General features: G+C 44.8%; 1 protein-coding gene across 13 annotated transcripts in view; it reads left to right on the top strand.

The window, feature by feature from the left end:
• The window catches only part of NRXN3 (neurexin 3), a 1424661-nt gene that overhangs the window by 1008463 nt on the left and 395936 nt on the right, over positions 1–20262 (top strand). The window lies entirely within an intron of this gene.

The following is a 20262-nucleotide window of genomic DNA, read 5'->3' on the forward strand; positions in this document are numbered from 1 at the left end:
AGGATAGAAAGGAGGAAGGGCAGGTTGAAAAATGGGGAATAAGATCCGACGTGCACTTTTGCAACTGAAATCCATTCTGTCCAGTTCACTCACCACCCGTGGCCCTCTCCGTTCATGAACCGACCCACCTGCCAATCTCTCTGGGTCGTGGGGGGGGGAAGCTCCTTGGTGGTGGGTGCATGCAGCTGCCTTCCAGTTTCATTGGCGGCTCTGAATCTCCCGGCTAATGCCTTCTGCAGCAGTGCCACTGCAATTTACAGCAGCAGAAGGTGACTTCAACTGTTGTCACTAGCCCATAGGATTGGGCCATAAGTATAATATGGAAGAATCTTATTTTCTTATATCTTATTGTCTCTTATGACATTCATGTCAATTTTCTCAGAAGAAAGCTGGAATAATCAGGTCAGAACACAGTTTGTTTGTTTGTTTGTTTGTTTGTTTGTTTGTTTGTTTGTTTGTTTGTTTGTTTGTTTGTTTGTTCGATTTATATTCCGCTTTTCTCCCCGAAGGGCACCCAAGGCGGAAACAGTTCTGTTTCTAGTGTGCATAGCTGAAGATGCAGTGGACTTGTTTGGTGGCAGGAGTTAATATCCAAATCAATGTGGATTTGGAAAGGAGGGTGTTAATCAAGCTACAGGAATGCAGGATGCCCTTACCTTGAGGGCAAAGAGGCTATTCGATTAAAGAGATGAAGGATGGAGCAATATCTCTATTTTCATGCTGCTGAAGCATGTGAACGGCATGCAAGAGCAAGAGGTGAATCAATATATTGCATTTACAGCATGCACACACACACACACACAGAGAAAGCATAAAAACGGCATCTTAGGGTTTAGTTTTTCCATTTTATGTGAAATTTTGTTTTTGCTCACTGTGCGTTATTTTGCTCCCCTCGGCACCCAGTGGAGCCACAATGCATCTGCTCATGTAGTAGTTTCTCTAGTTATGGAATAGGAAAAATAGTCCCTGTTGGAGGAGCTTGCAAGGGACGGGTGAGACTTTTAATATGTGAACAGTGAACTATGTTCCCTCAAAATTACACTTGTAGGAGATATAAATATAGTATTTACTCTACTGCAAAGATGTGTGCTTCTGATGTTTAAAAGGCAGGTGTTTTGCTAACTCATTCCTTTACCATCCATGGCTAACTCATGGCTTGATGCCAGCCGTGTAGATGCTTGAGAAGAATGTGCTAATTTGCCATTATTTTTCCATTTATTTTTCATTATCTATCAATTTTGCTATTGATTTAACGGATGATGGGCCAAGTCAATCTTCTGCGTACTGACAGATAGCATGGGGGAGAATCCTCGGAGGGTGGCTTATCCTTCGTGGCTGCTCGCTGTTTCTTTATTTTGCTGGCCTGCTTAACGCATCCACATGCCACCTTCCTGCCAAGGCAATCGAGCAGATTGACAACGCTAAAATAGTAAAACAAACCAAGGTACATAGAGCCAAAATATTAAAGCTGCATAGGCCATTTTGACAGCTAGTGTCTTGTTGGCATCCTTCAGTCTTGGAAGACCACGGTGTCACGCTCTGAATGGTGGTTCTGGAACAGAGTGTCCTCTCCAGTGCGCGAAGCCTGGGTAAAGTAGGTATGGAGGATAGGCTGTTACCCATGCAGCAAATCCCCCCTCTCCACGTCGCTGAAATGGTCCAATGGAAAGGCAGAGGCCAATACGGTTGGTTCCAGCGGCGTCGCAGGAGTTGCCAGAACATGACTTTGTTCAGCCATGAACTGCCTCAGGGACTCTGGCTCCTGATTTTGCCTCGAGGTTGACTCCTGAAGCCTTTTCCACAACTGGATGTAGCCATAAGGCAGTGGAGGTTTGGGATCAGAGTTTTCCTTCTCTCAGATGAGCTGCCTTCCCAGGCTGACGAGTCCCATCTACCCGGTGGGACATGCTACAGCTAGTGTAGCATTGTAGCATCATAACCTCTCAATCTGGGCCTCTTGTCCTTCTTTGTGTCTTCCTTCTGGGGGTGTGGTGGCCACAGCTCGCCTCATTCTCCTGAAGGGATCAAGCTTCCCTTGTTAGCTCCAACTTCCTTCTCTCTCTTTTGTTGCTCCAGGGACTTTGACAGCTTTCCCCTTCCTCTTCAGTTTCTCTTGAGTCCCTGCCTCTCTTTCCTCTGCTCGCCTCTAGGGGGCCTGCACGGTCCTCTATTCCTCTGTTACCCTCTGCCTCTCCTTCCTCCTCTGTTTCTCTTTCTTCCTCTCTTTGCCCTCTCTTCCCAGTCCTTTTCTGTCCCTTCCCTCTTTAAGGACGCATTCTCACCCCAGATCAACCTAGTGTTGCTGGTTCACCTCCCCATGGAAAAGGTGTGTGGCCCATATCTTCACTATCCTACTACCATGCTTTGTGTCTGCCCAAGTGCAGTGTGTTATGAAATGCTCTATATCTGCAAATATATTTGATGAAGAAAAAAAACTGGGCTTCAAAGAGAACGTTAGAATATTTTACTGGGACCAAGGGGACCGAAGGTCAAAGCCCCACTCAACTATGCAACTGGTTGGGTCTCTCTCTCTCTCTCTCTCTCTCTCTCTCTCTCTCTCAGCCTGACTTACGTAACAGGGTTCTTGCCAGCATAAAATAAGGAGAGGCAAGAGAAATTCATATGTTGTTTGAGCTTCCAGGAAGGATGGGGCAAAAACATAATAAATAGATATAATTGGACTGTTCAGCACTTGCAGGAGCCAAGAAGGAGACTGGAATAGCCTTTGCACCAGATACCCAGTTATCTGTTACCCTGCACATGCCTGATCTCATCTGATCTTGGAAGCTAAGCAGGGTCAGGCCTGGTTAGTACTTGGATGGGAGACCGCCAAGGAGTACCAGGTGCTGTAGGCTTATACTATAGTCTTTCAAGACTGAAGGTTGCCAACCAGTGCATAAAACAGACTGACGGATGCAAATTGAGTCTTTGGGCTAGGCAGTCCAGCCGGAGCATTTTTCTCTCCTTTTCTGCTGCAGACTTTTTCGGAACACAGTTGTTCTTGAGCAACCACAGTCAGTATATCAAAATAAGCGTTTTATTGAGTAGGATAAAAGGAGTTGCTGGCAAGACTGTAAATTCTTTTGCAGAAGGAATGATAATTCAGCTCAGGAGTCCTTTTGTCCTGTGGGGAGGGGAATATAAATTCTTCGAAAGTATCTGCCGCTTGGAATTGCTTTGCATTCATCATCCCAGCCCTCTGCATCATTCATGAATGTCATAAGAGACTATAGAATTGACACTTCATAGTGAGGATGATTAAACACTTCAACCCACTACTTTTGAGCAGATTGCCTGTAAACCACTCCCACCGACCCGCCTTTTGCAGATGACTTTCCTCTCCCTCTGGCAGGAATGAAAGAGGTTTCTTAAGATTATAATGTCATGAAAAATACAGAGGGATCACTCTTCATCTGCAGCCTTGATCATTATGCCCTCACAAGACTGTTGCTCAGATTCCACTGAAAGGGAAAAAGGGGTTCTCTTTGGATGTGACTTGAACAATGACATAGAGCAAATCGACACTAGAGCCAAGATCAAAATGCTGAACTGATGGCAATACACCATGCAAGCTCAGGCCACAGGCTGTATCCACTACTCTTTATTCCACCACTCTCTGTAAACAGTTCAGACTAGTGTGATGCTTACGTCTTTCTTTTTGTATGTCTCGATTGCTTTGGTCACCTTGATTACTTTCTTTGCCAATACCTCTTGAGTGATGATTACCTCTGTTCTGCGATTTCAGCACTCCTAAAGGCCAGTTCATACATGCAGGCTCATCAACTGATGATCGCAAGATCAAATGATGTTCTGTGTTTATGAACAGATCTGCTGTCAAAGACAGAGAGAAATAGAGAGAGCTTTAACAATACCTGCTTTACCTGATACTGCTTCAGACATAGTACTTTTCAGTGCAGATGGCTAAATAATGTGTTAGGCAAATGATGAGATATGGTTAAGTGGATCTACTTGAATATAAAGTTGAATTGAAGGAGAATTGAAGGTTGGTTGGACTCTACTCTAAAATAGGGTAGAATCGAAGATGGGGTCCTGCAGGGCCTCTGAGAGGAATTTTATCAGGGGGTACAAAGTTTCTTTTGGGCCCGTTCCCAAAGAGGAAGAGGGTGAAACAAAGTAGGGGGGTGGCAGTGGGGTGGGCAGAATGGAGCAAAATACGTAGGGGAAAAGTGGCAACAGCCAGAATAGTCCTTGGAGTCCAGGTCTACCTGTCTTCCCAATGCACAACTCAGGTCTACCTACCTGCCTGGCATTGGCAGCCAGATACAGTAATACAGAAAACCAAACACACTCCTAAGTCTCTCTAAATTCTTTGAAATACTGAAAATCATTGCAGGAGATTAGTGTCATTGTATTTAAGCTCACTCTGGGATGGAAAGTGTCCTGTGTACACCAAATGCGACTTCTGCAGTAGCTACAGTCCTGCAGCTGTGTCGCTGAGCTCCTATACACTCCATCATTGTTAGCAGACCCACAAACCAAAGGGCAAGGGTAGCAGGTCGGTTTCCTCTCAGCTGTGACACTGTTAAGGAATGTATGCAATCCTGAGACCTGGTGTGTATGGCTAGTGGCAGTTGTCGTCACCATGTGCCCACAGTATAGCCCACAGTATACTCCCAGCATCCCGCATGGGCAGTGAGTTTGGAGAATGTAAGATCCCAGGAAATTACTGGGCCCCGTCCTTTGGCTCCTGGGGCCCCTTTCTGACCCTGGGCCCAAGTACAAATTACCCCCTTCTCCTAAGGGGGGACTCCTGGGATCCTGATTCCATCCTGAAATGCTTCCCCTCTGAAAATACTTGGTGTATTACTATGTGGTGCAGCCAGTATCGATTTTATGAAAACTTACAACACCATCTAGAACTAATACCAAAAAAGATACCAAAATCCTCCTCTTTATAGTGTATTGGAATGCTAAAGTAGGAAGTCAAGAGGTAACAGGAATAATAGGCAAGTATGCCCTTGGAGTACAAAATGAAGCAGGGCAAAGGCTAAGGTTCGTTTTGTTTTAGTTTTGGGTTCTCCTGTGTACTCCCGCATCGCAGTCCCTTGCTTCCCCTTTACAGAGTTTTACCCAAGTTGGTAAGCTTACAAAAGCAGGAATACCCAAGATGCATAAGGGAGAAGAGTTGTTTTGTAAAGCATCACCTTGTGGAAGAGGTCACACTGGAGCTGGCTTCATGTCCATCATCACCTTGGCATTTGTCACCTCCATTTCCTGACATTCCTGGTTTCTAGGTATCAGGCTTCAGGCTCAAAATGCAACTATCTGATTGAGATGCTTGCCTTAGCACTTCTGTTCGAGTCATGACACTGCTTGATGACCCTAAGAATGTTTCTCTGATTGTGCATTTGTGTGTGTGTGTGTGTGTGTGTGTGTGCGCGCGCGCGCAAGAATGTGTGCATGTAAGTGCGTAAGAGAGAAGACAAGGCTCTTGTCTAGTTTCTTGATCCACACAACACCAAGCACAGTCAAAGGAGCCTGGAACAACAGGGGAGGGAAGAGTCTCCTAGGGAATTACGGGCATCTGAGCTCACAGCTATAGCTCCAAACACTCTTGCCAGGACTTTAGATAGCAGGTCAAACCTGCTGAGGCTCTCACTGCTGCCAATATAGGCTGCCACCTATGTGACACAATACGAGTGGAAGCTGAGGCACTGAGATAAGAAATTATGGCTTAAATGGCTGAACAAAGGACATTTTGGTTCTTTCTCTGTGCAGATTGACAAGGATCACATCATTAAACAAACAGAAGCAATGGCATTGTCTGTGTCTCAGGGCGTCTGTTTCAGTGTTTCCGAGCCCATTCAGGAGTTATTTCAAGGGTCAGGGCTAATTCAGCAGCCGGATGCTTTCAGTTTATTGGAAGATTTTAAAGCCAAGGTTACAGATGTTAGCATAACAGTGTGTGGAAAATGTGATATAGGAGACGGGGTGAAGCAATCAAGGGTGAACTAGGACACTTTAATCAAATGGTGCCTTAGCTGCTTATCAGGGTGTTTTCCTCCTGCCATTAACAAATAAAATACAAGCCAATACTGCTAGAAACAAAATGGAAGAAGTAGAAGGTCAGATTGTTGCTTTTTGGATGCAAGAGAGCAATTTATCTGTTTAACGGTGCTTTCATTCCAGAAAAGTGGAATGCCTGCATTAGGTATTCCTGAATTAGATCAACATTAAAAAAATAAATTCAATTCTAAAAAATGTGGTTTAGAATGGTACTGGATGCATACCCTACCAGGATATCTAGAATTCACTCTCACCACATTTTGAGAAAGATTTAAAGTTCCCAAAATGTATGGTCCTGAAATATGTTTCCAAAATGGCTGCCACTGTATCCTGTGGGGCCAGGGAGCCGCTGGAGGTCTCTTCAGGGTAAGGGAAAATCAATTCCCTTGATGGACCTACTTGGATCTGCACCATCCCTTGAGCTGGTGCAGAACCAAAGAAACCTGTGTTGGGCTCCGTGGCCCTGGAGGTGGGATAGAATCTGGCAGCAGCCTCTGCTGCCATCCCCGCCCTCTCCCAGACCCAATCCACCTACTGGCCCTTCCTTCCTCTGCCCAGTTCTGCCTCTTCCTACCTTCCCTATCCCCTCCCCCCACTTGGCAGGGGTACTCACCACCACTGCCTGGTGGTCCACTTGGACATCCTTCTGGTGTTGAGGTCCAATGCCAGCTGGTGCTGGCATCTCCACTGGCACTGGGTCTGTCCCACTGATGGGAAAGTGCCTTACAACACTTTTGTGACATTCAGTGCTGGTGTTGGGCTGCCCTTATGTTGGCAACCTTCAGTCTTGAAAGACTATGGTATCGCGCTCTGAAAGGTGGTTCTGGAATAGCGTCTAGTGTGGCTGAAAAGGCCAATTCGGGAGTGACAATCCCTTCCACACTGGGAGCAAGTGCAGTCTGTCCCTGGTCTGTCTCCCTGGCTATGGGCCTTCCTTCTTTGCCTCTTAGCCTCAGACTGTTGGCCAAGTGTCTCTTCAAACTAGGAAAGGCCATGCTGCACAGCCTGCCTCCAAGCAGGCCGCTCAGAGGCCAGGGTTTCCCACCTGTTGAGGTCCACTCCTAAGGCCTCCAGATCCCTCTTGCAGATGTCCATGTATGGCAGCTGTGGTCTACCTGTAGGGCGCTTTCCTTGCACGAGTTCTCCATAGAGGAGATCCTTTGGGATCCGGCCATCATCCATTCTCACAACATGACCTAGCCAACGCAGGCATCTCTGTTTCAGCAGTGCATACATGCTAGGGATTCCAGCACGTTCCAGGACTGTGTTGTTTGGAACTTTGTCCTGCCAGGTGATGCCAAGAATGCATTGGAGGCAGCGCATGTGGAAAGCGTTCAGTTTCCTCTCCTGTTGTGAGTGAAGAGTCCATGACTCGCTGCAGTACAGAAGTGTACTCAGGACGCAAGCTCTGTAGACCTGGATCTTGGTATGTTCCGTCAGCTTCTTGGTGGATGAAGACATTGTAATGATGGGGTAGTTCAGCTTGCAATGGCTCATTCTAAACTAGAAGTAAGCAACTTATAAGGAAGAAGAGAAAAAAGAAAGGGCTTATGCATCTCACACTATATTTTGGTCCCCATGGAGATGGAATAAATAGCAACAAAAAGCCTATTGGGGGAACTCTAGGGAAGATCCAACTAAGCTTCACTACCTTCAGTCAGTCATTATTGAAACAAGAACTGGAGTTTCCATAGCTCGTGTGTGGCCCACTCAACTCCAATACACAGATAAATTTTTAATACAGGGATATATGGAGTTTCCTGCCTTCTGAACCAGCTGTCTGTGTTTGGTTTAGGGAGCTGGAAACTGGGTTGTCTATGCTGATACCGGGAAAACTACCGATTCAGAAGATTATTCAAGGTTCATAATGTAGGGTGAAGTTATGTCGAAGAGAAAATACTACATTACATCAGGTATCCTGCTAAGTATAATGAATCAGAGTTGCACACAGTGATTGCTGACATAGTACTGGGGAACTATAACATGAAATACTGTAGGATATATATATCCTTGGTCAGCTCCAGCACTGAGCTATGCATAAAGGAGTTGGTGACAAGAAGCCTGAGAACCCTAATTATGAAGGTGATGGTAGTTGATTGTGTTGAGCACACCTACAGGAGCTTTCCTATTAAGGGGGAACAAATAGTAGGTAGGGAGGAGACGGGATTATTTCGGTCCAAACTGAAAAAAAAGACTTTGACAAAGTAAAGTTTTTCCACTGCTAGGTTTTAATATAGGCACCTAGAATGGACGTTCTCTCCAATTATCCAATTCGCTAGGTACCCACTGTTTGTTTTTTGAGAGAGCTGTGAATCCAATTATGCCACCGATGGGTAATGCCAGTTTTGCGGCTTTGGCATTCTGCCACCTGAACTTCTCCAAGGACATTTTCTCCACGGGCTCTTTATCAGGTGATTGCCAAGAAAAATGAAATCATGTTTGCAGTTGGCAGTGGGATGCCGTTTTTAGCAATGTTTTCCCTTGCATCAGATAAAGATCACATTTGAGCAGATAATTTTCACCCATCTGGCTTTCCCTTTGGGAATTCAGTGGGTTTATTCCCCAGCAACACTTGCCCATATTGATCATAACAAGGGCTTTCAATGTTAATTTTATACAAGCGGCCAATATATATACACAATATATATCCAATATATATACACAACCTTAGATCCATGGATCAGGTCAAAGCACATGCACCCCCATGCACACCCCCTCCAGAGTTGAGGGGAGCTCTGAGCTCAGGAGAGGCTAAGGATGTCTGTCAGACTGAGCTCTGGGGTTAAAAAAAGTGACTTCCAGTTTCACGGAGAAACTGGAAGTGATGTTTTTAATGCCTTATAAGGAATGCATCACATCTGTGTAAAATGACGTTGTCGGTTGCAATTACTCTTTAGTGTGTGGATGGGATCTTGAGGGAACACAGCTTGTGCTCATTTAGGTTTCATGTAATGAACTTCGTTGTGCATTGCAGGGTTGGAAGTGAAGCTCAGAGAAAATACAGACTGTATGTCAGATCAGAGTAGATCTGTAATTTGCTGAGCACAAATGGCATTTTCTTTGATTTCCCAAACTGTCTTGTCCAAGCCAAGAGGATAATCAAGCTAAACAGACAAACAAGTACAAGTTCTTCAGATGCAAATTGAATGCAAAACTCAACATTCCAGGTTAATGAATAATACACATGCAGTATGCCACACTTAACACAGCTGAAGCCCCTTCAGTTCAACACTTTGGATGGATTCACAGATGAACTCACAGAGGCAGACAGCAATCTGAAGGTCACCTCTTCTAACCCTGAAGTTTTCTGCATAGATGAAATCATATTTGTGTAATATAACAAGAACAAGTAATTTTTTTTTTTACTGCCTGCTGCATTTTTCTGTGGTAGAAATGGTCAAAGAGGACGTGACATTATAAGAAAAGTTTTTTGCAGTCTGTGCAACACATGAGACACAACACAACAATGAGGAACAGAGCAGAGCTTTTGAGACAATACCTTTTATTTGGACAAACAATGGGTCAGACTGTAGGATGCAAACTTTCAGGTTAAACAGTACGTTTCCCTGGGCTGGATATTCAGGAGAGTCTCATTGTTGAACACCCAAACTGAATAAGAATTCTGTGCAACTCAAAAATTTGCATCTTGAACACTCATTCCTCTAGTTCAGGGGTGCCCAAACCCTGGCCCTGGGGCTACTTGTGGCCCTCAAAGACTCCCAATCTGGCCCACAGGGAGCCCCCAGTCTCTAATGTGCTCTGGCCCTCCAGAGACTCCACAACTGCTCTCAGTGTGATGGCCAACTGTTTGACCTCTTGTGTGAACTGTGGGACCAGGGTTCCCTCCACTGCTTGTTGTTTCATGTCTATGATGCGGAAGTGGCAGCAAAGGAAAGGCCAGCCTTGCTTTGTGCAAGGCCTTTTATAGGCCATGAGCTATTGCAAGACCTTCATTCATTCATATAAGTTCCATCTCTAAAGTATTCATTTATGTAAATTTATTCAAATTTGAAATGTAAATTAACTCTTTTTTCCCCAACCCCTGACACAGTGTCAGAGATATGATGTGGCCCTCCTGCCAAAAAGTTTGGACATCCCTGCTCCAGTTCAGTGATTTTCAATCTTTTTCCATTCAAGGCACACTGACATGATCCTAAACTGGTCAAGGCACACCATCAGATTTTGAACAATTGACAAGGCACACCACACTACAACTGGGGGGCTCACGTCCCCCAATGACCCAACTAATAAATTACCCTCCCCCAAACTCCCCCAGTGCATATGCAGGCCTTTTGCAGCACACCAATGTGCCACGGCACAGTGATTGAACATCGCTGCCCTAGTTCATCACCTCCATTCACCCTGTTTGTTGGCCTGTGGGGACTTTGGCTGCTAAGATCTTCAGTTGTCTTTGCTCAGGGTCATCCCTGGGCCACTGATGGTTGCGACGCTTTATGCTGTTTTGTATTAGTGGTGAGACAGGCAGCATGCCTCTCTTGTGCCAAGATGAGGGGACATTTTGAGTTTGTTTGCAAATTGATATGCAGTGCATCAAACACTGCAATTCCAGAGGCTTTTCTTTCCTCTCTTCCCTAGCCCATCCAGTCCCATTAATTCAGTGTAACTAACAAGAAGCAACATATTGTCTGATCTGATTGTTGGCTGATACCATACATACCAGGAGGAAAGTGACTTGTATTAATTTTTTGTCATTTAAAAAAGGCAAACAAAGAAAGCAGGCATGATCCAGTTGCTGCTTCCGTTTTGAATCATACTTTTGCTAGGAATTTTTTTGGTCCTTCTTTCTTTTTACTGTAGTGAATGAAGCCCTGGTTCCTGTGAATCCAGAAAAGGACAGTGTGAAATTCTGTTTAATGAATGTCAAACAATGTCTGTCTTTTAAGAAAGCGATGGTGAGATTGCGTCTTTGGGGATTTGTCCAGCCAAGAGCAGACATCTTGGAGAAAGCAACTGGTTCACAAGAATTCTTTTAAGCAGAGAAGCATTACTTTCCAAGGATTAGACTTTTGCCCTGAAAGCTTTGCATTTTCTCCCCTTTTCTTTCTTTAATTTGTTCTAAGGCAAGACAAAGCTCCAAAGGGGGGAGGAAAAAAAAAGAGAGGCACTTCCTTTTTTGATGCATGGAGTAAGGCACTTTCTTGTTCTTCTTTGAAAGGACCTTCTATTAGAATATAGATCATGTGAACCAACCATTTGATGGGTAACACCACACACTCCTACAAACCCTTTGAAGTCTTTTCCTGGCTCCTTGGAGATGGATACTTCCCCTGCCCCCTTGTAAAGCTAGCTTGAGTTTCAGAGAGGCAGATAAAGGAGAGATAGAGGCTGAAAGACTGGCTCACATTGTACAATTTATCACTGGATGATCCAAGAGAGCTGGGCTCACTATGTAATCCCTGACTGGCTGGGATCATTTAGTGTGGGAGAAGAAAATGCTGCTGAAGGAGCAGCAGAGTGGGAGACCACAATGACTGCAAAAACCCACTCACAAAAAGGAAAAAAAAAAGCATATTTCTGTTTGGGAGAATGTTAAAACTCCCTTTTAACCAGTGGTGTAGCTAAGGGGGTGCAGGGGGTAGCAGTTGCACTGGGCATCGAGCTTTAGGGGGGCAACAAGCTGAGCTTGATACTAGTGACCAAAATTGTGAAAATCTTGGTATGTATGAATAATACCATCATGTTATATATCATTGGAAAGGTAATTTAATGCAGAATGCAAAGAAACAAACTGCATTGGAATATTTGTATTTTATCAAAAGTTATGACCAATTAACCAGAAAATGAAAACACAACTAGCTTTATGGAACACAAAGTAGATTTGCTTAACTTCAAACTGAGACTGATTGTTCTGAGTGCCAATGAGATATTATAATGATACAGGATGGAACCAATAACTTTATTTACTTAATTAATTAAATTTGATTTTGTCATGGAGGGGGAACTACAAAATCTTCTTTGACCCAGGGAGCAGATAGATGCCTTAGCAGTGCCACTGACTGGGAGGAGGCTGCAGAACAAGTGGGTAGTGAGCTGCTGGGGGGAGGAAGTGGGTTCCTCCCAATTCTCACTTTTTAAAAAACCTGGACGTGACATCACTTCCAGTTGTGACATCACTTCTGGGGCAACAATTTGAGCTTGGCAGCGGGCTACACGATCATTAGCTACACCACTGCTTTTAACGACCGATTCATAAGCCTACATTCCAATTTGTTGCCTTTAATTGAACCAATATCTATGAGGAAAGGAGGACAGAGGCACTGAAATGATAGAAAACCCACCTCTCTAAAGAAATGTTCTTGCCCTTTAAAAATTGTCGTATTCTCTTTGCTGTCAGAGGTTGATCCTGCAAAAGTAATTGCCTTACCATGATGGGTTCTTAGGATATGCCTGCACTAGCCATGGCAGGAGCACAATTTCATCATTTTTATTTATGGTATTGATTAGCTGCTGTTCAACCAGAGCTCTCAGAACAGGGTACAATAAAATCATTTAAAAATAAAATCAACACTAAATCCACACTAAAACCAATCAAACATAAAATGCCAGACAGAGGGTGATGTTAACAGATATATGGCTCCCACTCCTCCCTTTTATGATCGAAATGTGTGCTGCAGAGCTGGTGCAGGTCCAAGATGTCCCACCATGCCTGGGGGGGGGGCCTTACCTGGGCACAGGAACAAGTTCCCTTCTCTCCTGAAGACCTCTCCAGGCCAAAATTCCCCTGTGAAATTCAGCACCAGCACCACTGCAACATCACACAGGGAGCAACAGTGGATTAAGCTGCCTGGTAGTTAGGTTAGAACTAGACTAAGCAGACTGTGGATTGGCCTGGATTTGGAGACAATCATTTTGCCTGCAATCGAGATAGCAAATATTCAAAGTTCTTTGAACTCCTGTCGTTGCAAATATGCACATTGGGGCCCATGTTCTTCTCACTGCAAATAAACACCACAGCAATGGAATGATAGAGCATTATTTGTTTGCTGAACATTTTTGTATTTCCCCCCAATGATTAATTATATACCATTCAAAGAAGCATCAGGATCTGGGCTTAACGTCTCTCTCTAGGCTTAACTCTGCTGCCTGACAGCCCAATCCTATCCAAGTTTCCAGTGCTGGTGCTGCTGTACGAATGGGGTATGCACTGCTTCCTGTGTTGGGGGTGCAGTCACAGGGGCCTCCTTAAGGTTTGGGAACATTTTGTTCCTCACCCCGGGGCCGCATTGCAATTGCACTGGTGCTGGAAAGTGGGATATGATTGGGCTGTAAGAATGCTCACCACGCTCTCTGATATTCAGACCATACTTTGAACATTTTCTCTCCCTTTCTTGTTAACACCTTCCTCCTGATACAGAATTACTTGCACCTAAGAGCCTCAGTACAGTGAGATAAGTGTCTGCCTTTTTTTTATTTTGCATTTCCTCACCTTACTGAACCTGTCAGACCTTTCACCTTATTTTAACACAATTTTGTGAGCCAGGTAAGCACTTAGGGCTCCCTTGTTTAATTGCCACTTTACAGAGTGGTTTCCAGGTTCTCCTTTCTGAGCGGAACTGGGTCTTGCTGCATTCGGCTAACTGCACTTTAATTGTTTGCGATGTATTACTGATTTCATTCGTACAGCATGCTGGTTACTATGCTAGAGGGTTTCAGCGGCTTGGTAACTTACAAATCCTGTCGAGTAAGACGACCAAAACTGCCCTGCTAGCAAATTTGCCTTTAGTTGAACTGATAGCTTCTTGCTAGCATAGGAAAAAAAAATTTACATGGCTGCAATGATTAATAAACATAATAGGATCTGAGCACCGGCATTGTGGGCATCTTGAGAAGAGTCTCGTCAGAACTACTGTACTCAGCAGAAGGTCTGTAATGGAACGGCGGGTACCCATGAAATAGGAAAATTAAACTGATGGGAAAGCATTGGCTCACGGATAGATATGCTGCTTGGGCATTTCTTGGTCTCTTTACTTCCTAAAAGACCAGGCCTTTGCAGAGGTCAGTTACTCTTGTTATTAAGCAATTTCTTAATAAGCTCCCAGTCCTTATAGAGAACAGGGATACAACTAAAGAGCAGTGATATATATGTAAATATATATAAAGATTACATGTAAGGGAACAAAGACATGGTAAGGTAGTTGTCGTTGGTCTGTGGAACTCTAAAGTGCATGCAGTTGGTCTGTGGAACTCCTTGCCACAGGATGTGGGGATGGCCAAAAGGGGATTGGACAAATTTCTGGAGGAAATATCCATTACGGGTTACAAGCCATGATGTGTATGTGCAGCCTCCTGATTTTAGAAATGGGCTATGTCAGAATGCCAGATGCAGGGGAGGGTACCAGGTTGCAGGTCTCTTGTTGCCTTGTGTGCTCCCTGAGGGATTTGGTGGGCCACTGTGAAATACAAGAAGCTGGACTAGATGGGCCTATGGCCTGATCCAGCGGGGCTGTTCTTATGTTCTTAAGGTACTGGGGAAAGTTGCAAGTTGTGTCCGTGTGTCCTGCATGTTATCATATTACTTTGGTGGAAATTATATTTTCAGATGACATTGGATTATCAGGATGAATGGATTAGATTAGGAAGCTGGTGGAAGGCAATGGTGTGTGTGTCTGTGTGTTGCATGAACATATGCACACTTTTATTAGCATTCTAAGCATTTCTGAAACCATTGTGGTTAAACCTATTAACAAACCAGTGGGTGGAATACAATAACACTTTAGTGTTGCATGTAGTTTAGCTCATCACTGTTTGCTGCTTGCTTTTAGTGCTGGCACATCTGTTGCAAATTATTTCTACCTGCGGATTAACTAGTGTGCTAAGTATGATAAAGAGTAGAACACAGGTCAAAGTTATATATTGATGCTTCCTATCACATTTTCTACACACCAGTGACTTTTGATGCTGTTTCCGGTGTACGCTTTCTGTATGCCCTGTTGGATGTGTCCTTTCAGACATCAGTCTGCACTAGGACTACTGTTTAGAGTCATACTTCCAACTGAGGAAATATACAGTATACAGAAATATACTGCCCAGTCCACAACAACTCCCTGTGCAGTGATGCACTGGTGACAATGAGGTGTCTGCTGAACCCTGTGGGGGTGTTTTGGCCTTGGGAGGCCTCCTTGGGGTAAGGGGATTTTTGTTCCTTGCCTGGGGTAAGCCCCTGTAAGCCTGGTGATCAACTTGAACCTGCAGCAACTTTATAGCTGGCACATGTCCATGTTGACCAGCAAATGCAGATCAGGCCTGGAAAAGGCATCAGGGTTTGGCAGGCTCTCACGGTTGAGCTGCAAAGGTCTGGCTGCAGCTAAAGTGTTTATAAAGGAGCCAAAATCCCTGCCCCTTCAGTGGATTAGTCGCTGGTGCAGGATAAGCATTCAAACTTGCTTTCCCTTCTCCCTGGATAGGTTGATTGGGAAGGCACCCCCAGGGGGCTAGGCCAGAACTTCACTGTCTGGTCTGAAGGTCAGCCCAGCATTGCTGCGGTTTCTGGGATCCTGGGGTTGGTGGAGTGGTCTCTGAGGTTAGAGCAGGGTTCCAGGTGAGGAGATGCTAATCCCCTAAATTCCTCAAGTCCTCGGAAGGGGTGTTTGCAGCAGGGGTGAGCTCTGGTTCCTAGGAGACTATGGTTTCCATGGGACCCACATGCATTTTGGGAAGTTCTCCTGGTGTCTGCAGCCACTGCTCCTCTTCCTTCTGTCTGAGTCCAAATAGATAATGACCCAGGCAGAGGGCTGGACTTTGGCTTAGAGTCTGCTTACTCTGCCTTACTCATCAGGGTCAAACAGCTTCTCAGCCCCACTCTGAACTAACGGCCATGGACTTGTATCTCAGTCTCATTTTCCTATTTATGGATTGAAGGAGAGGTTAGAATAGCAACCACTGCATCATGGCATACTGGTGTGTCATGAATTGTATGCAGGTGTGTCATGGGAGTTTGGGGGAGGATCATATATTAGTAGGGCCGTTGGGGGATGTGAGCTGGCAGTGCTGTGTGCCTTGACAATTATTTTTTTTAAAATAATTGTTCCTGGATGTGTAATTCAAAGTTTTTTGTATGTTACACAGTGCTCTGGGGCTGTTGTGACTGAGACATGACTGTTTCTGTGGCTTATGATACGCACAGTGTGGCCATCCCGTATGTACTTGGCAAGATCTGTGAACTGTCTCTAACAAAGATCTCTGAAATGCCTGAATCTTGCCTCTGAATGCTTTTTTGCATATTCACACAACTGTATCCAGTTCCATCTCATTAGGCGCTTGAGTGCCGTGACAGGCCAATCTCATTATAACTGGCTATAATTGGCACTCCTTAGGACTCTGACATGCTCTGTGTGAAGCAAAGTGGCTCTTGAGAATGCTTGTGAGTGCTTTCTAAGGCCCTTGTACTCAAAAACTGTCGTGAGTGGGGAACGAGGCCATCTTCACAAGTGAAGCTCACATTCCTACATTGTTAATTAAAATATTATTACACCCTAAGATTTCACTAACCACGGCCCACTTCATCAGCAGTCCATAGTATCATTCCTCACAGTTCAGTGTTTTTCCGTTTTTCTTCCTTCATATTCATGATGGTTAAAAGAGCAGCAGCATGTGAAGTGAGCCAAAGATGAGGGGAGACCTAGTGCTGGAGCTGATCCAGAGTGGGCTCGTGCTGGGCTAGCTTCAGCGCTGGGCCCGTGGTAAGGGCTCGCAAACATGTCTTATGGCAAATTTGTGACAGTGCATATTGGCAGTGTGCCAGAGTGCAGGGCTCTGGATCGGGCCCTAAAGCTCTTAGCAAAGTCTGTTTTTCTGCGTGTGGGACTACTTTAACTTTTACTTTGCTTTGTTATCTGGTGTGCTCCCTGGAGCATTTGGTGGGCCACTGTGAGATACAGGAGCGGTATATAAATACTGTTATATATATATATATATATATATATATATATATATATATATATATATATATATATAAAGCGGTATATAAATACTGTTAATAATAATAATAATAATACAGGAAGCTGGACTAGATGGGCCTATGGCCTGATCCAGTGGGGCTGTTCTTATGTTCTTATGTTCTTAACCCTTCAGCTTCACTAACAGTTGATGAGTGTGTACACACACAACCCCTGCCATTTGAGGATAACACATACTGCATATGGTGAACTGAAAGCAGTGACTTTAAATTGCATCCTACACCTTTGACCATGGGGGCAGGGGGCAGTCAGAGATTATTGTTCAGAAAAGCATATGTTCTCATTTCATCCTCAGTTCCATTTGTCAAAATGTCCCAGGAAGAAAAGCACATTGTATTGTACACGGGAACGGCTTTTGTAACGGCCTGAGCTATGCTTCCCGGCGGCAGTCAATGAACGCCATCATCAGCAATCTGCATCATGTCCCGATTTGTATTGTGTCCTGTTGTGAGCTGATGGAATGAGAAACCTAGGAACTAGCTCATAATTGAGAGGGGAAGATCCTTGAGAGTTTTGAATTACCTGCACATGGAGAGAAGCAACATTAATTCATTATTACAGACGACCCTAATTAATATGAAAGTGCTCTTGTGGTGAGCAGAAAGGGTACAAGCACTACAAGAAAAGTCGCATCATCACTACTGCGGAGTTCTTTATAAGCTTGTGAGGGTTCTTCATTGAGTAGATCAGTTAATTGCTTTCTTATTGAAACCTCTACCTTGCTTTATAGCCCCACCAGGCCATCCAAGTAGCTTGCAAGCAATCCTCACAATAAAATTATTTTAAAGTCTAGTGTCAGAAATAGGAATACGATAGACCTGCAACAAAATATTGCTTCTCTCCAAACATAATATTCAATAGGTGCAAGCAAGTCAATTGCCTTGCCAATTGATGCATCAGCATTCCATGTTTTCAGGGGGCTACTGAGCCCGCTGGTCTTGCATCAGGCTGTTTCCGGGGCAGGAGGGGTCCTTTTGCTTTTGTTGTTTGAACTTATCTCCTTCCGCATACCTTGGGGGTCTCCCAAATATATAGACACCACTACCTTGTCTGTGGGTGATCCTGTTGTGTATACAAACTAATACACAATCAACCAGCAGAATTCACTTAGAGTATATATAGATGAATTTGCTATTCTTATAAAAATGGTTTCCAAACAGTGGCGTCACTGAGTCATGCGGTGCCGGAAGCCAGCCGTCACCCCCATGATGGACCTCCTCCCCTGCAGTGGGTGGGACAATGCCCCGGGCAGTGAGTGTGATGATGTACCATTGCCCCAACCCCACTGGTTTTTTGGCTGTAATATTTGATAGAATAGAGATATTTCAATGCAGTTTGTTCTGTTGCATTCTGCATGAAATTATGCATTGACTGATATATAACATGATGGTATTCCAAAATACCAAGATTTTAAAAATTTTGGTCAGCAGTGGTGTCACCCCCTCCCCCCCTGTGCGTGACCCAGTGCTGCCCACACCCTGCTAGTGATGCCACGGTTTCCACATGTTGCCAGAATTGTCTGCTCTTGTCCTTGATCTTCCTTGGTTGCAGTTTGGTATTGCCATTCATCTATTGACTTCAAGGTGGCAGTGCTTTCTGAGACCCTCTGTGGGAAGGCAGTGGGATAAGCAGTTGGAATTCATTCGAAACCGTTTGCCCAGCATCACTGATTATTCCTACAACATGCAGGTGCAGGGGGGTATTCTATGCCATGCTTTCATGAGTTCTGTGGCACACTCTCAGGTCATGTAGGTTGAAAGTGAAACCCAGTAGTTCTGGCCGATATTCCATGTGCACTGTGCTTGCGCCTTTGCGGAGGTAGATGTGTAAAAAGAACTTCTGGAAGGTGGAAAGGCTGAAATCCGTTGCTTTCAAAAGGCGTGGAAGCTTCTGAAAGAAAATGGAAACCAGCATTATGGGTGTGATATACAGTGAAAAGCTCTAGGTATTTCATGAACCAAATGTTCTAGCCCTTTGTACATTGCAAAAGTCTTGAGAGAGGGAGGTTGTTGTACCCCCTTTCTATACCAATCAGAAGAAAAGTTATCCTAAGTATGAGCTGACCAGGCACACAGGCAGCCCAATCCAATGTAAATCTCTGTGTGGTGGTGCAGTGGCGCCAGGGTGGGGGATTTCTGACTGCCGGAGGTCTCCTCAGGGTAAGCGGACATTTGCCCCTGGGTAAGCTGCAATAGCCACAACGGGTCAACTCAGACCTGCTCCAGCAATATCGCTGGCATAAGTCCATGTTAATTGATGCAGGCGGATCAGGCCCAGTAAGGGAGTTCTGATACTGTGTTCATCAGTGCTGTCGATCCCACTCGCCTCCTGGGCCTGATCTGCCCACCCCTGTTGCCACCCCATTCCGCCCTCCCTCTGCCCCATTCAGTCCCCTCCCCATCCTCTCCACCCTTTTGGTTCGATGTACCTGTTCTGGCAGGCCTCCTGATGACTGTAAGCAACAGTGGGGAGGCTCCGACCATCCCGTTGGTGCAGCTGGGTCTTGACCTGTTGAAAAGTACTTTACCGGGGCTTTAGCAACAGTGTGTGCTGATGGAATGTGCACTCTGCCAACACAGGCCCTTGTTAGGTTTGGGCCGTGAATCTCTGAGTGCTGCAGAGTTGCCCCCGTGGGTGTATTAACGGTGTTTTCATTCCTTGAAACCTCTGCGCTCCTGAGTATTGCTCCGACTTCTGTGAGAGATAATGAAGTCATGGGTGCTTAATAAAACCTGCTTGCCATCTTTATCGCAAATGCTGCTTCTCTTTGTTTGGTAACTGGCACCCGGAGCACACTTTAATGAAATGTATACAATAAGTCTATCTGCTGTGATTTATCCTTCCCTAAAAGGAAGTACCACTTATCTGTTCATGGTTCCCTTGTTAATCCCATGTACATTCACTAGGGCACTAGAACTTATATGAATTTTCATTTAAACAGGGCTTGGGATTGAAGTGTTTGTTCTCTTCTAAAAGGATAGAATGATCCACACAACAAACTTGATGTTGAGGCAGAGCTCTTCTCAAATCTCTGTATTTCCTCTTGGGATTAGATCCTGATCAGGGATTTGACAGGAGATTTGATGGGGTTGGCTTCCTGGGCTCCCTTTCCTTCCAATGAGAGAAGGGGCATGGCAAACTCAGCCATCAAAACCCACAAACCATAATAGGCTCAGCAAAGAGGAGTGGATATGTGTTCATGTATTGTAGCATTTTGGTGCTACTTGAGGAGCAGCCTGAGATGCTGCGTTGGTGTGGC

The sequence above is a fragment of the Tiliqua scincoides genome, chromosome 1 (genome assembly GCF_035046505.1).
Source record: "Tiliqua scincoides isolate rTilSci1 chromosome 1, rTilSci1.hap2, whole genome shotgun sequence".
Taxonomy (NCBI): domain Eukaryota; kingdom Metazoa; phylum Chordata; class Lepidosauria; order Squamata; family Scincidae; genus Tiliqua; species Tiliqua scincoides.